The sequence below is a fragment of the Tinamus guttatus genome, unplaced genomic scaffold, assembly GCF_059628265.1.
Source record: "Tinamus guttatus ecotype Peru unplaced genomic scaffold, ASM5962826v1 Tinamus_guttatus_pri_ptg000013l, whole genome shotgun sequence".
Taxonomy (NCBI): Eukaryota; Metazoa; Chordata; class Aves; order Tinamiformes; family Tinamidae; genus Tinamus; species Tinamus guttatus.
This window is the reverse complement of record NW_028288547.1, coordinates 553040-569484: the sequence shown is the minus strand read 5'-3', so window position 1 is coordinate 569484 and position 16445 is coordinate 553040. Positions and strand designations below refer to the sequence as shown.

Genomic DNA, 16445 nt, shown 5'->3' with positions numbered 1-16445 from the left:
CTGTGTGCATGTGTGTGTATATATATTTCATGTATATATATACACACACATACATTTGCATATATATATATATGTATATGTTTCTAAATCAAGTGTTCTACCTTTCATTGAAGTAATTTTCCAAAGTGTTTTTTTTCCATGAAAATTAAACTCCTTACATAAAAGCTAGTCTTTCAGCAAACTTTTAAACTTCCCCCCCACCTTTTTTTTTTTTTTTTTTTTTTTTAAACAGAATTATATAACTGATGCCAATAAGCATGTTGGTAAAGCACATCCAAAAATATCCTTTGGAAGAAAGAACACTCTGATAACACTGATGAACTTCAGGCAAAGTTTAAGAAAAATATCATTTTTGTTCAAGAAAGAAATAAAAACTATTTTCTCCTAACCTGAGCATTCTGATTAGCAACAAGAAATTGAAAGCAAGTTATGTTAACATACCACCAAATATGTCGACATATCTCTGAAGTCAAGATGTTCAAATCCAAATAAACCTAAGCCATAGAAAGCCTGGTGAATATCCTAAATTAGATCTCCTGCATTTTCCTGCAGTGGGAAATATGCACATCCAGCACCTTTGCAACCTGTTCCACGCGAGCTCGAGCTTTCAATGTGTAATACATATACTTGATTTTGAAGCAGTGATTGGCCCTGTCTGCATATTTATACACAAACTAACGGCACCTGATAACACAAAGAGAAACACGTGCCAATTTCAAGCATTCCCCGCTGACCCAGGGGAGCTAGTGATGGTGATGCACGGGCCCCTGCTGTTGCAGAATTGAGGCTTAAACCTACATCACGTTGAGATTTAAACGCAGAGCTGTTTGCCTAAATGCAGGCCTCCAAGCCCAAAATGCTTTTCTCTTTGCGTTACTCATTCTAGTCCCTTCCCAAAGTACTCTGAATGCTAAATGAGGTTAAATGGAGCATGATAGGGTGCAGTGAAATCTCACGCTGAAAAGTGCTGCGAGAGCAGCAGGTACTGAGCTGAGCTCATGAAGCCCGAGGACGTGACAAGTGCCTGCTTTTTAAGAGCTCACGCTTGCTCTTCTTGGAAGCAGGGCCCCGCTTCCCCCCTCGGCACGGGGGCTGCGGACACCTGTGAGCGTCGCCCTGCGGACGGGGCGGCCGCGGGGCTGCCCTGCGCCTGCCGCTCTCCTCGGAGCCGGGGAGGACCCTTCTGAAAAAAACGAGCGAGTAACTGAAAAAGCGTGGCAGAAATTAACAGCAAGAAACGGCAGCGCGAAAAAAGCGTGAAACAGGAAAGAGCCCGTGACACTTGAGCATTTTGCTGCTGTGGTGTTTGGTAGGGACGGAACTGCTGCAAAAGCCGCCGGGGGCTCTTATCAGCCCAGCTCAGGGGCCTGCGGTTTTCTCGCTCTTGCAACCCTTCTTCAACTGTCACTTGTTTTTCAACAAACAGGATGCCTCCGTTGAAGCTGACAGCTTCCCCGTAGCTTCTCAGAGAGGGGCTGCACGAGTCCTTCCCACGGGCAGGCTCTGCCTCTCGGGAGAGCTGCCTCGGGGGTTGCAGCCCGAGCGGGCGCCAAGGGCTCCTCTTGGCAGTTCTCCCGCCTGGTGTGTCCCATGGCGGCTGGTGTCCTGCTGCAAGGTGGTCACAGGCATGGAGACAGCATGCATGCTTTGCTCTGCACTCACCCCACAGAGTCTGGACCGAAGGTATGGGGCAGGACTGGAGGAACGCAGATGCTTCCAGAGGACTGTGCCCTCCTGTCTTTGCCCTCACAGCCAGCAGCACTGGAGCCTCTGGCAGAGCCAGCGCTACCAAAACCATGGCTGGGCAATCTCTACTACATGTATTTTTTTTTCCTTCCTCAGTGCTATTCGTCACCCTGCACCAAGCTTTGCTTCCCAGGTTTCTTGAGCAGCGCACTCTGCTCTTCCAAGCTCACTTGCTCTACTCCATACAGAAGTCTGTTGTTTCTGCGTGTACTCACAAGGTGCAAGCGAGCATGGGTTTCTGTTCAGAAGTTAGATATGGGAAAAACAAAACACACTCTCACCCTGCTCTGATCCGCCTGGCCAAGAGTCAGCCTGTCAGCAGAGATGGAGCCTGTGCCAAGGTCAGCGCAGGCTTTGGTGACACTGCCCACCGCTGTAGCAGCTCAGCACTGGGGAAAGCTGAGAAATCAGACTTCATGATGAAATATTCAATGAGAAAAAAAAAAAAAAGTTGTTTCTTCTCACATCTTCCTGTCCCATGACACCAGCCCCCACCTTTGCTGGGCCCCTGGAGGTTTTTAGGGACTGTCTGAACCGTACAGAGACATTTTCAGCTAGGATGAAACTGCACCCTACAACTGCTCTCCCCACTGATCCTGCCTCTCCTATTCAGCAGGCTCAGGGAGGCCAGAAAGCATCACATAATGCCAAGCTGGTGCTAAAGCAGGACACACGCTGCTTTTCCTGTATTTGGAAGTCTAATTAGCTGAACAAATAAGGTCTCACAAATAGCTTGCCAGCTAATTGTATTTCTTTTTCTATTCTCAAATTGTCCCTGAATGTTTTCTGTTCACCTGTTGCTCAAAAGTAATTGGAAAATATTTTTCCTAGATTATTTTCCTGGACTTCTATTTGAAGTTGGATCTGGCGATGTACAGTACCTAGGCCCTGAATGGATGAATGCAAAGCTAAGCTAACTTTCCGATTAAAACATCTATTTTATCACATTTAATATTCAAGGAAAACAAGAAGAGATTACTTATAGCTCAGAACTGAACGCCACCCCCCCCCCCAAAAAAAAAAATTGTTTTCCTTTCTCTCTCTCTCTCTCTCCCCCCTAGACTTTTGATATGATCACTCTCCCTCGGTTCTTCATCAGTTAAATTAGGATCATGCTTTTTACATACCAGTTTAAGCAGTTTCTAAATGTGACTGTATTTGGTTACAGTCTGTGTATCACTTGGTGCCAGAACTAACTGCAAAGCTCCTTTCTCATCCTGCTTTTCTGTGGAGACACATCTGCTGTGATGGTTCCCACTCTCTCTGTACTTCTGCTAACATTTCTGTTTTGTGGGTCATTTTTAACAAGTTTGACAGAGTGGAAGTGGTCTTTAGTTCCCACAGCTCTCCTGAGACAGGGCAGCAGCACCTATTTTGTTGTAACTTGCCTACACTTGTAGATGCCCTCAGAAAAAATACACCAGACTTCTACCCGAGAAAGAGACTTCAAGAGATTCCTCAGCATAAGAAAAGCCTTCAATCAGATTTAAGCCTTATCAGATGTTAGAGAATCATACGTGTCTGTAAGCAACCAGTTTTCTCTAGTTCCGCCTTTAACAGCATCTCTTGGCTTTTTAGATGTATCAAACTAGGCTTCTATTGATTCCAAAACACAGGCTTCTTTCATCTGGAATTCTGCCTTAAACCCAACGTTTCCGTGGATAGGACTTTTGGTATTTTTGCCTACTTTTGATCAAAAAACCTCAAATTTGCTTCTTGATATTTCCCAATAAAGTGAGGTTTTAAGGATTTAAGGATTTACCAAGAAGTCAACAAACCTTCTCACAAATACTTAAACATTAACTACTTGTGTTCCAAGTTATTTCTGGTTTGGTGAAGAACATATCCCGCACTATGCTGCAACCTGGTACAGAATGGAAGCCCAAATGAGCAGTTACTTATTTCCTACAAGGCTCACTTAGAGCTAATGCTGAAGTGTGGTTTAATAAATAGAATGAATTTCAGGTTTTAGCGCTTGAACCAAACTTTTGGCTCATCTTTTATCTACCTCACTGTAACTTGCATCAGAATTCTGATGCAAGCTGTCTGCTGAGTTTCACATTTATTAGTATATGCTAAATATGGAAATGTAAAAAGCTAAGAAATTAGCAAAGAAATATTTCTGTCCTTCCTAGCTCTATTTCTCCCTTCCCCCTGCAAACACCATTTAATTTTGCACTAATGTTATTGCATTACCAAAACTAAACTACTAGGTTATGCTTCAGACAGAAGATCTCTAGGAGGGCTTGGAAAAAGGAAACCCAGAAAAACACAAACCCAAAGAACTCAGTAGCACTCCACATACCATACAAAATTTGAGATTGCAGGAAGATTTACAAACCTTGCAGGTGCATTCCCCACTTACACATAGAGACTGAATACACAGTTTATTGATGCAGGACTGCCTACCAAATAAGCAGTAGGATTGCATACCAGCACCATTAGAAGCCAGTTCTTCCATCTCTTTCCAATCTCCTACATCACCTGGGAAGGGGTAGGAGTGCAGCCATAATGATCCAAAGGGAGCAGTACCAGGTGTTAGGCATAGACTATGCATGGTTTCTTTTGGCCACCTGTATCCCTCTGATTTTAACCAAAGTGAGAAGTTACTAGTGAAGAAAAGGTGGATAATTTAATAAGCAGGTAAGATGAGGATATGAACAACGGGTGACTTAGTTTAAACACCAAGCTTCTTAAAATTTGTTCAAATGCCAGTGGATTATTCTCGGAATACACTGTGGGAGCTACTTTTATTCCATTTTCTGGCTCTCGCTAGCAAAGGCAGTACCGAGCACCTGTGTCTCAAATATCAGCAGCTGTACGTGGTGTCCTCATCACCTACCAATCCCCCAAAATCACGTCAGCCACAATTGGTTGGGTGTACATCCTATTCAAGGTGGAGAATGCAATTTCCAGGGAAAAAAGTGATGTATTTCAGAGCTCTACTGAGGAAAAGTAGCTTTGTTAATAAAAGGGCTACACCAGGCACTCAGCTTTTTGCCACATAATAAAATATTCCTTCTCTTCCTGTCTTGCTTTTGGCATTCTCACCCTCCTCTCTGTGCTGGATTCTGTTAAGAAATAATTTTGGAAAGGATTTTTTTCATGTGTACTCCTTGAGAATCAAATATATAATCCACTTTTTTTTTTCAGCATATGAAAACAGAAAGCATTTTGGTCTCCAGTTGCAGAGTTGAAAATTAGTAGCAAAATTAGCAATGCCAGTCATGCACTAGAAATGTTTGGCATAATTTGTTCACAGTAAACATTGCAAACTACAGTATTTTATAAAAACCTCGATGACAAGGTAGTTTATTCTCTCACGAAAGAAAAAAAGGAAAAAAAAGGAGGGAAACATTGTCACAGCTAATTATCTCCTAAAATAGGACAGCTCATATTTTTATAGGCTATGTTTTGAATTCTGATTTCATCTTTAACAGCAGTTTCAATGATGTTCAAATAAGGGATGTTTTAGGATTTTTTTTTTTTTTCGCTTGCATTTCTCTGGGAAAAAAAATGCAGTAAGGCCTTGGAAGAAAAGTGGCTGAGATGTGAACAAGCAAAGATCTTCAGACAAAATGAAATTCAGGGACCAGTGAAAAGATTTTCCTTGAAAACACATTAGGATGCAGATAGCTCCTTCATCATGATTTGGATGTTATTTTACTAGAATGTACGCACAAACGATTTGTATTAGCCCAAACCTTAAGAGCGGGCTATAATTTTAGGCCTGAATGCTTAAGTACTGTTTGAAGTTACCTACTAGGAAAAAAAGCTACTAAGCTAGCATTTTGTGCTGTCATGGTTAGCTGTGCATGTCACTCAGTCAGAAATGACATGACTCATGTAAGGAAGTAAATCCTGTGGGATTATTAGAATATATAAAGAATTATTCATGAGTGATCTGGAGAATGGGAAGTATTTACTAAGGAAATTAGCAAAGGATAATGAAAGAATTTCTGGCAAGGAGAGAATAATTCATAAACCAAGGATGAAAAAAATGGGTCAAAAAACTGTTTAGTGAGGAATTAGCTTTCCTCTCCCTCTATTCACTTTGGCTGGGGTTGCGAAACCAAATGCAACTGTCACCATGAAAAAAAGTAGTACTTATCAGTTGGCGCCATGGCGTAAAATGTGAGATTTCACCATTATTTTCTACGCAACTTTTCTGTAGCACAAGGCAGGCTCTTGGAGACAGTCGCGCACAACCGGAGTCGCACGGCCGGCACGAGACTCTCCCCATGACACCGCATGGCATCCTGCCTCCTCAATAACACACTACGACACGGGAATAGAGGCAGCCCTTGAGTGTAACAGGACTTAAGAAAGAAGAAAGCCATGGACCAGCTGTGCTGTCATTTTCGAGCTGCTGCCCTAAGCCTGTACAACGCTGGCTAACCAACGCCGACGCCACAGGGGTTGTCAGAGCTGCTCCGCAGCAGCCGTGTGGGTCTGCTATATTTTCTAATTCCTTCGGCTAGAGTGAAGGCTGAAAGGGGAGATAAAAAACAGCCTGAAAAAGCTCCAACTGCTTCTGTTTAAATAGTGCTTTTGATCTTGAACTGGTGTGGTTTAGTCAAAGCGACGACATACCAAACCCTGAGGAGCATGGGCCTCAGAAGGGGCTTTGTGTTGCTCTTGAATGGGGTCAGGGATGACTTGGAGGAACGAAACTGCTAGAGGAGCAGGACGGAGCAGAGGCAGTGGGGCTAATGAGCATGTGGAAAGGAGTCCAGCCGTCAGCAGGCAGCTTGAAATGCACTTCTCTCTCATTTACATGATGGAATTTTATATTCAACAGCTCTTGCAAGCATGGCAAAAAGAAGCAAGAAGCGCTTGGACGTCGCTCCAAACAACGGGCAGGTTTGCAGTACAGAAGGGAACTGGCTTCACCACCTTTTATTTAATATTTCGGAAGGTGTGAGGATGGCAATGTGATGAGGAACTGCTGACCAGGCTGCATTAGCAATGGGATTTTGCACAGTTAATGCTCAGCGAATTTTACTTGAAGGAGAATGGTCAACAGGGGTCTATGCCAGTGCCCAAGGAAGTCATCACAGTCTTTCCGCTAGTTTCAATGACTCTTGGATCCAATGGCATGCATGCAAAATAGTGGGCTTCCTTAATTTCCCCAATAAAATGCAAACCTAAATCATCTTCCTTGGTATAGACATCTTTATAAAGAGATAACTTCATCCCACAGGGAAGCTGTAAATCCCTCTTCATGTTTACACATGCCTAGTTAAAACAAAACAGTCTCCCAAATGCAAGTGAAGTTATTGTACAGGTATAAATGTATTTATACTGGTAAAGCTTATTCCTATATGGCAAGGGAATTAAGCTGTTCAGGACAAATGTAACTTTTCTGCTGCACAGTGTAAAATATGCATGGAAAAATGTCCATACATAGTAATAACAGTTATCAGGAGTTGTACTTGAAATTGTTTTGGACTGTGTTCAAAACAAAACAAAACAAACTGTCTGACAGGCATTATGATGAGGAGAAAATAAAACAAAACAATAAAAGTTCTGATTGTTCCATAAAACTTAAGTGGCTTATCTCATCACTTTACACTTAAGGGGTTTATCCTGTAACTTCTTAACTAGGCCAGCCATCTCCATTCTTTATTTTTCACTATACCCTAGTCACTGTATTTCATTTAGAAAAGCAAGTCACTTTACAGGGTGGAGTGGGGAAAGCCTCACATCCTAGGTCAACTACTTCAATGCAGCAGGTAGAGTCAGAATAAGTTCCTGTTCATATATAAGACTAATTAAAAGCCTGAATCTTGCTTTTAATTTGCAGGTGCTTGCCGTAAAAAATGTGCACATGTTGGACACTACACATCATCACTTTTTATGGATTCAGTGCAGAAGCTAAACAGAGAATCAGTTCAGGTGGTGGCCACAAAATGGGAAGCAATTCAGCACAGAAATGAGCACAGTGTCTGAGATCTGGTGACACAGGTCTATCTCCTAGCTCTGCTGCCAGCTTGGGGGAGGAACCCATACAAGGTAGTCACCATAGCTCCCTGCCTCTGATCCCTGGAGGTGCATCACAGCAAAATTCAGTGGTACTGAATTTCTTTGCAAAGCACATGGTGAGTAGATGACATATGAGCAATTAAATCACCCCACAGTGTACTAACTGATTCTTGGACCCCCATGCAAATGGAGTAACAAAGTCTTAACTTGAATGTATCTCCCAGCTATGAATTCTGTTACACCCAACATATGCAAAACCCACAGCTAATTTACATGTAGGCCGTGAAAAATAGAAGTATTTTACAGAAGTCTGATATTATCTAGTAACTATATTGTAAAATGAATTACACTTCCTACGAACTGGGCGTAGCTTGTAGTCTGATATCAGTATTCAGCTCAGGATCATGTGCAACACAGACAGATGTTCAACAGTCAAAGCAGCCTTGTCACGATGATACTGATCACATAGGTAAGGCCTCCTCAGTGCCTCTTGGGAAGTGCTTCCAGGGTTACTTTCAAGAGAAGTCCTTTCCTGCTCTGCCCTGTACAGAAGATGGGGAGATGGCATGTACTAACACTTGCTTCTGTTGGTGTCTCTCCTAGAATGAGTCCACTGCTCAGTGAGGAAACTCCTGATCGCTATATGCAAACCAAAAGCTACTAACCAGGAAGAGCCACAACCCCCTCAAAACTCCTCCTATAACCCATGCATTATATGCCATAAATAATTGTTCTACCACAAACCGGTATTTTGTAGATGAAAGAGAATAATTTTCATCCTCAAGCTTTAGTTCTGCTAATCTGAGTCATAAGAAATAAAGTTGTGCCTCGATTCTGTTTCTTTTAGGACCCATTTCAACACTGGCATTCAGAGTTCATCCTGACTTATTCACAACTTGGACTTGGATCTCCACATTATTATTATTATTATTTCCTTAAAGGAAAGATGCAGTGGCCGATGGCAGTTTTGTCACTAACTGGGTGGGGCAGGATGTTATCCTAAGAATTGACTCTTGGGCATGTTTTCTGCGCTTGGTAATGTCTGCAGAGAAAAGGAGAAGTGCAGCTGCAGGCAGGTGGGAGTAGAGCAGTACTAGCTTAAAGCTATCTAGCATGGATAATAGCAGTAATGAGAAAGCAGAGGTGCATCTCCCACCTCCACTCACTATCACAGGACATACCAGCATCTCAGAGGAGTTGGCTGGCAGTGACTTACAGCCAGGCAGCTTTTGCTTTCAGTGCCAGGCAGGCTAATGCTTTGATTTTGCTCTGCTGCTGTACCTTCCACTGCCCTTTGATACTGCAGTAAGTATAAATACAGACATGAACACTCTGTTAGGTGCAAAGGCTCAGCCATGCAATGCAAAGGCTGTGACGGCTCCTAGCCTCCACTCATCGTGCTCAGTGCTCCTACCTTGCAGGTTTGCCAAAACGGGGCCCTTGCAATGGTTTAGCAATGCTTACTGAGCTCGGAAAGCCCAGGTACTCATTGGAGGCTTCTGTGAAGATTCAGATATCTCAGAGGCATGTATCTGGGGTGCACGGAACAGGAATATGCCAGAAAATCAGGATTAGAAAATGTGCTTATGAGAGATGTAGGTGGGGTCGGGACTGAGAATGTGCAAGACATTTAGCACAGAGGAAACAGATACTTGGCTGGGCTCTATGGTGCTTCATCCACAACATTCAAGGTATTTTGCAAATGGTCATCTTTCTCTTTTAAAATCCCCAAGCGGGCACTTCCAGGTCCAGATCAATGTCTTCCGAAATTGCTGGTTTGACCAGGATTGTACAGCTTGCCCTAAGTACAGTTGAGTGAAAAGTTTATAGCAGATTACATTAAACCTGACAGGTTTCAAGTTTCCTCACACCATATTCATGGAAAGATTTGTAAGAGAGGTAAGCCTTTCAGCTTGCAGTCAAAACCCTACCTCAGGGCAGCTTCTGAGCATGTCTCAAAATCATAGCTTCAGCATGAAACCAGACAAGAGAAAACATACTCTAAGACAAAATACTCAGAAAGAAATGGAAAAACCCCAAGCCCCTAATTTGGACTGCTTTTGGGTTCACTGGAATCAGAAACTCAAAACAAAAAGCACTGTCCGAAAAACCCAGGCAGATCAAAGCCTGAGAAAATGTTCTCACAGATCTTTGTGAAGTGAAACCACTCGATTTTACAGCATTTCACCTGCAAGCAGAAGTGGTGAGCCCTGCAAACAGTACTAAGGATGAACTGAAGTGCTATCAAGTAGCAACTACCAGTATTCTCTCCTTTTCTGCTCTCACAGTCATTTCTTCTACGTCATTTTTTCCAGTTTCAGTTGTCCGAATAAATTTTTATAGAGAATTGAATGTTTTGAACTCAAGTGTTTTGGTTGTAAGTCTGTGCCTTATTTTGCTCTGACTTAAGTGAAAAAGCATTTCTTTTGAAATATATGCACAGACATTCTTCATTTATAATTTTTAGTCTCTTTTTTCCACTGGCAGCAAGAATGATGTAACTTGCATTCAGTACCTCTCTGGATAAGCTAAGTGCATCGACTTTGGACCTCACCAACGCACTGTAGACTTCTGTAAATGCTCTCCTACTCCCAGCTCCTCTCTCATTATCACTGAGCACTTTTTATTACACACATGAAAGTTAATAACTGTACCCCTCTCCTACTACTTGGAAAACTGACTCAAGTCTAAACAGATATTATTCACTCTCAGAAGATCACGAAGAGGTAATGGAGGCGGTGTAATGCTTTCTTGCCCTTCTCTTAAACCAGTGATTCACCTAATCCCATGTCCTGTCTTTCACAGAGGCTAGTGCCAGATGTCTTGGAGGAAGCTGCAATTCATTTTGCAGATGACAGACCTGCCTCACAGGAAGCTTGCTTTCCAAGCCTTACCCGACTTTGTGAACTGAAATATTTCAGAGAGAGACAAGGGGAGAACTTAACCCTTCCAAAGCTATTTATTTATTTATTTATTTATTATTTGGTATTAAGAAACTGTAATCTAAATCAATATCCAACTGTTTTACGGATCCTGATGAACTCTTGGTTTCAAGGTAGGATTGGACCCAAAGAGCAGGCAGTCACGTACCAAACAATATTATAAAACCATGCTCTCAATCAGAGCCAAAGCTACTTGCATCCTATCCTACTGCTGGGACTGCTGGACCGCTCAGGCATCCCTGCCTTTCGGCATAGCAGCCCACATGTCGGAGCAAGGTCTTTATAGCTACGTGCTCAGCCTTCCTCCTGCGCCAGGCGACCGGGGCTAACCATAGACTCTGCGGTAACCTCCTGTGTGCAAACTCTTCTGCTGTGCATATATGAGGCAGACAGGTTTCCCTTTCTTGTCACAGGGCAAGCAACCTCAAATTATCACTTACCGAGGTATCGTGGCCAGCAGTTGTTGCAGAGCACCAGCCCACCCTATCTTTTTCCTGCAAGAGGCATTTCCCTTCAGCTCCTGAACCTGCTCTTCATCCCCTCTTTGTGCTCCACAAAAACAAAAAGGGATCTGACCCCAACACGCCTGCCCGGCCCTCCAAGCAGCCTCTTCAGAGAGAGCTGCAACCCTGTGCCTGTGGCGGGAATGTCAGAACACATACTCAGAAACAAGACCTTTCTCCCGTTAGTGGAACAGTCTCATCTTTTTGCAGAAAAGTGCCTTCATCATTTCATTAGGATATTTTTCCACTTGCATTTTAAAAGCAAGTATGTCTGTTTATAAATCCAAGAATATTCATTTCTTTACCATTCTCGGTTTGTCTATAGATTCTCCCTTCTAGAATAATAAGATGATGCAAATATTCACTCTGTGCATAGGAATAAAATTCTTCAGGAGTTCATACATTATGTTCACAATCTTGCTAATATCACTGGCTTGCATATGCATTTAAAGATAAGCAGACTGTTCTTTTGGGGTCATTTGTTAGCAGTCGAAGTAAATCATGATTATATTCTAGTCATGAAAAATAATGTAGTTTAATTTCTCATCATAGCGAATACACTGGAAGTGCAGGAAGAAACTTCTCTTTCCTATTAGAGAACCATCTCAGAGCTATGGTTTGAGTCTCTGGCTAACGCACACTCAAAGACACAGCTGCAAATCAACAATCTCTTATTAATGGCACATGAAAAAGGGAAAACCAAGACTGGGTGTCTGTCAACCAACCCTGCCCATTAAGTCCTTGCTAACGCAACACTACACTGAGTGACTGATTAAACACTGGAGTTTGTAGTTAGGCCCAGGATAAAATCGCTTGATCTTACCATAGAAATGTATTCAACTCTGACAGATACTTAGCCCCTGCTTCATAGGAATTTCTCTGCTCAGCTACAACCTGTGTTCGGTTGTTTCCCAAAGTTTTAAAATTAAAAAAATGGCAAACAGTGCAAAATAATGTGCAAATGAGACACTGTGGGTTTTTTATTTATTTATTTTTATTCTAGAAATACAGGTTTTTTTGAGTTTTAGTTTAGTTTCCTACTCACAAGCTGCAGCTAGCATTTTATAGTGTTGACACAAATTAATGTCTGCAAAAATACTGGAAAACTTTCTTCTCTACCCCAGTGACAACAGTGTATTCTGTTGTGAAAAGATAGGGTTCATTTACTAGGAGAGCAAGTGAAAAGAGCTTCCCAAATACATTTCAGTGCTGTGCATTGTGCATCTCCGAAAGAAACATGTCTTTTGCTGAGATATTTCTAGTATCTGATTACTTTTAATAGTGTCACAGCTGAAATCTTTATCAAATTTTTAGCTATTTTTTTTTCCTCTCAGAAGACTGCCTAAGGATTAATGACCACACAGATGAGCCATGCAATGAGCTGGCTGCCTCTGAAGTCTTCTGCAGGGAGGAGGTTGCAGTTTCCACCCTGCTGAGCTTTTTTGGTGTTACATATCAGAGCCCAAAGGGGATAGCCGTGCTGGCGTTGGATGCCTTTCTGCAGTACTCAATGCCCCTGCGTGCACCAGAACCCTTAAAGGGCTGAGCCTGGAAACGTTTATGTGCAGAGGTTGGCATTTGCCTTGATTTCAGCTGGGATAATATACTCTGGTGAACAAAAGCAGGGCTGCGGATAACATTTAGCACCTAGCTCTGAAGATGAGTGAGGCCCACCAGACATTGAGGTGATGCTACCCCACCGTTCGCATGGGATGTTCAGGGGACAAGCGTTTGTATGCAAGGAGGTCGTGTTCTCTGGGAGTATAACCCCATCACAGAGAAAGGAGTCTCAGGCGACATTGCCTTCTCCACCCACATACAGCACCACAGAAATGAGGAGTCTGCCCACACGAATCCAGTCGCAAGGCAAGTCGGAGACACAGGCTTGTGATGAGAAAGACCACACTTACATGTAAGTGCTCACGGGACCTGGCCTGGAAGCCTTTCAGAGCAAGAAGAGCTTCCTGCTACATTTTAATGCATTGTTTACAGTGGAAAATACCCTTGGCTGGGCACTACTTGAGTATTCTAATTAACAAAGAAGTTGGCAAAGTGTTTTTTTTCCAGGTGGTAAAAGTGCTCCCATGGAGTTTTTCTTCTATTTGATAAGAAACTAACAAAAAATTACAGCACAATTCTTTGACGCCTTCATTAATTAAGAAAAAACACAACAAAGGCAAAAGCAGGAGTAACCTTCTTTGCATATTGAAATAATTAGACCTTGCAACAAAAGGAAAAATGAGGAGAAAGTACCCTCCTGGAAAATATGATCCTTCATGCTATTTAGAGCTCCATAAAAACCCTGCAAAATGACTAGTCTTTCTTTGCAGGCAGAATTATTAGGAAACCTTACAAGATAGTTTAATGCCCTTAAGGAAAAAAAAATATGGGGGTGAGGCAATACCATGTAACTGTCTAGGCCTCCTTTTAAAACTATATACATACTCTTTAAACATAAGCCATCCCAATAGATCTTGTTTTTATGGTGTCCCCTCCTGAAAGATACCACTGCTGTGGCCCGGCCGATGCACATGAACCTGGAGGGAACCCCTACAAAACCAGCAAATCCCTCCCTCTATGATATACCATGGTACCCACCACGGTGGAAGTCTGAACGGGTGAAGTCTTGCCAATATAGTGCCAGATTTAAGAAACAACGGAGTGTCTGTTTTCTGCCCGCTGCATTACAATAGGATGATTAGAAATGCTCCTGTTTTGTACTCCTGCCACCAAACCTGGCCCCATAAAATGAAAGAAGGCGTTAGGAAAATGAGTCTGCCATTAGAAGCAAAGCTTGGTAAGCATCTGAATGTGTTCAGCTGGCAGAGCACACACCATTGGAGGTTTCAGAGCAATCTTCATTTCTTTACCTAGTGGCAGAAGCGAGGACCTGGTGTGGTGTGATAGAAAAAGGGCCATATCCTTTGTGGTACACCACATTCAATTAATATGTCAGGCTTTCTATGTCTGTCACTGCTCACAGAGGCTGGAACAATTGTTCTGCTTCCCCACTCTCCTCTTTTTTTTCTCCCAATTTTCACTTAGTATAATGCTAAAAAAGAGTTATGGATTTCCTTCTCAGAGCACTGCATGGACTGATAAAGCCAAATCCATGGCAGCAAACAACTTGTTATTTTTCCCTTTACCTCATAATTTCAGTTAAGAGAGAACATGCAATACATTTTGGCGGGAAAAAAAAGAAAAGAGACTGTTCTGGACATTTCAATGTAAACAGTATTGAGAAATATGGGTGAGAACAGTCCACCCTAGGGATGATTTTTTTTTTTTTTTAATTTTTGCTCCAAGGCCCAAGTGTTGCTCTCCTTGAGTCTGGGATTTTGAAATTTTCTGAAGTTCATTTGAGAGAGAGAGAGAAACAAAAAAGGAACTGCTGGAAAACCGTCACGGGGTGCCACGTTTAAACACAATATTCTTTCGCAATGGTGAAACGTTTGCTTTCTAAACTGCCACACTGTTGCCCAAGCTTTTCTAGCGCTGTACTATCAGAGTTTGGTCTTGCTTATGCTGGATATGTACCAGCATCTGAAAATTCTACAAAGAAATGGACAAATGCCTTAAGTTGACCAGCACAGTGGGGACCTAGTCCATGAGCAGCATCCAAAATAGCGGCACCAGAACAAAGTTAACAGTAAGGCCAATAGCTAGAAGAATGATAAAGATACCCATACTGAAGTGTTAAGCTAAAACACTTGCAGGATTAGCCAACTTTCATGAAACGCCACCATTTCTATCCAACAGAGATCAGGTACTTGGTCTGTACCGAGATGTTCTGGGGCTCTCTGAGCTCTGGTTGGTGTTGTGGCATCTGTGGTTCCCTGGGTTCACCCCTTTTGGGCTGTCTGAGCACCACCACACATGACAAGTACAGCCCTATGAGGTTCACTTGGTTACTTTAGCCAAGACACGTTTCCTCAAGCAGCCTTCCTGTGCTATGGGTTGCAGCAAGTATTTGTGTGAGTGAAAAAGAGAGAGGGGAAAAAGAAAGGGCTGATGAAATGCAGGAAAATTCTTCTTGCTGTTCTACGAGGATTGCTTCCTTTGCTTGGTGGCGGCGCTGAGGAAACGCTCATGCTCAGGAGCGTGCTGGAGAGCTGCTAAGCGTGCAGCATCTCCCGCGCGCGGGCAAGGCGGCGCCGCCAGCCCACGCGGCTCGCGCAGCTCAGCTCGCCGTGGCCCCGCTCCCGGTAAAAACAGATGCAAACAAGCCTTGGATGCGCGGTGCAAAGAGAAGGAGAGGGCGAGGAGGGGGCGCGAACACCCCTCTGCCTTGGCGCGGGAGGAGAGCGGTGGGCAGGAGCCGTGCGGCGCTGGCGGTGCTGCCCGCCGCGCGCCGAGCCGAGCCTTCCGCATTCCCCGGCCTCCTTATTAAAGTGAATAACGTGTGACTCACACTGACACCGCCGGCCAGGCCGGGAAACTGTAGGCTGTAACTATAACGAGTGATGAAGCACTGCTCCCTTGCAGCGCCCGGCCAAGGGTGATGAGCGCCCCGCGTACGGCTGCGTACGCGCTGTGCTCTGCTGCCCGGCAAAGGGCCCTGGCGGCTGCAGGACGGTGTCGAAGGGGAAAAGTTCAGTTGTATCACTGTCTATTTAGGGAGGCAGTTACGAGGAAGCGGACGAGTTTCTTGCGTTACTCCCTGGCTCGCTAGTATGAATAACCCATGACTAAACCGTTTGCTCCACGGGGGTTTATGAGAATATCAGAGTGACCTCCTGCAAATTCTTTGTCACTGTTTAAAAAAGGCAGCTTTCTGGGTGATGTGGTTTAATTCCTGTCTTAGCCCTTAAAGGACTGCTTCATTTCTCTGCCGCCGATAACTCACAGTTATTCGAGACCTACAGGGCATCAAGAGCAACCCCGAGCTTGTCCGTGCCACTTCTTTCCCTGAACCATGTGAGTCGCAGCAAACTTAAAGCAGGTTTCTAAGCTTTTCCGACTTCTTCCCAGGGAACGTGCCTTTACCTAGCCTGGGAATGTAGCATAGCTGAGACAGCATCACGCTCTGCTGGCTGCACACATGAGCTTGCTGCTCGCTCGCTGTGTTTTTAGTCTGCAACGTGTTGCATGCTCTTGGCTGTCATTTTGCATGGCAGTGGCTCGCAAAGTCCTAGTTCTGCCCAAAAGAAGCAAAAACAGTTTCTGCTACTGCTACTGTACCTGCGGTAGTTCAAGGGAGTTATTCTAATGCACTTTGATTTATGAAGAGAAAGTTCACAAGCACATAATGAACGGCTCAATTGAGTCC

At 43.5% G+C, this 16445-nt stretch overlaps 1 protein-coding gene across 3 annotated transcripts in view; it reads right to left on the bottom strand.

The window, feature by feature from the left end:
• RUNX1 (RUNX family transcription factor 1) overlaps nt 1–16445 on the bottom strand; it is a 162288-nt gene that overhangs the window by 144920 nt on the left and 923 nt on the right. The window lies entirely within an intron of this gene.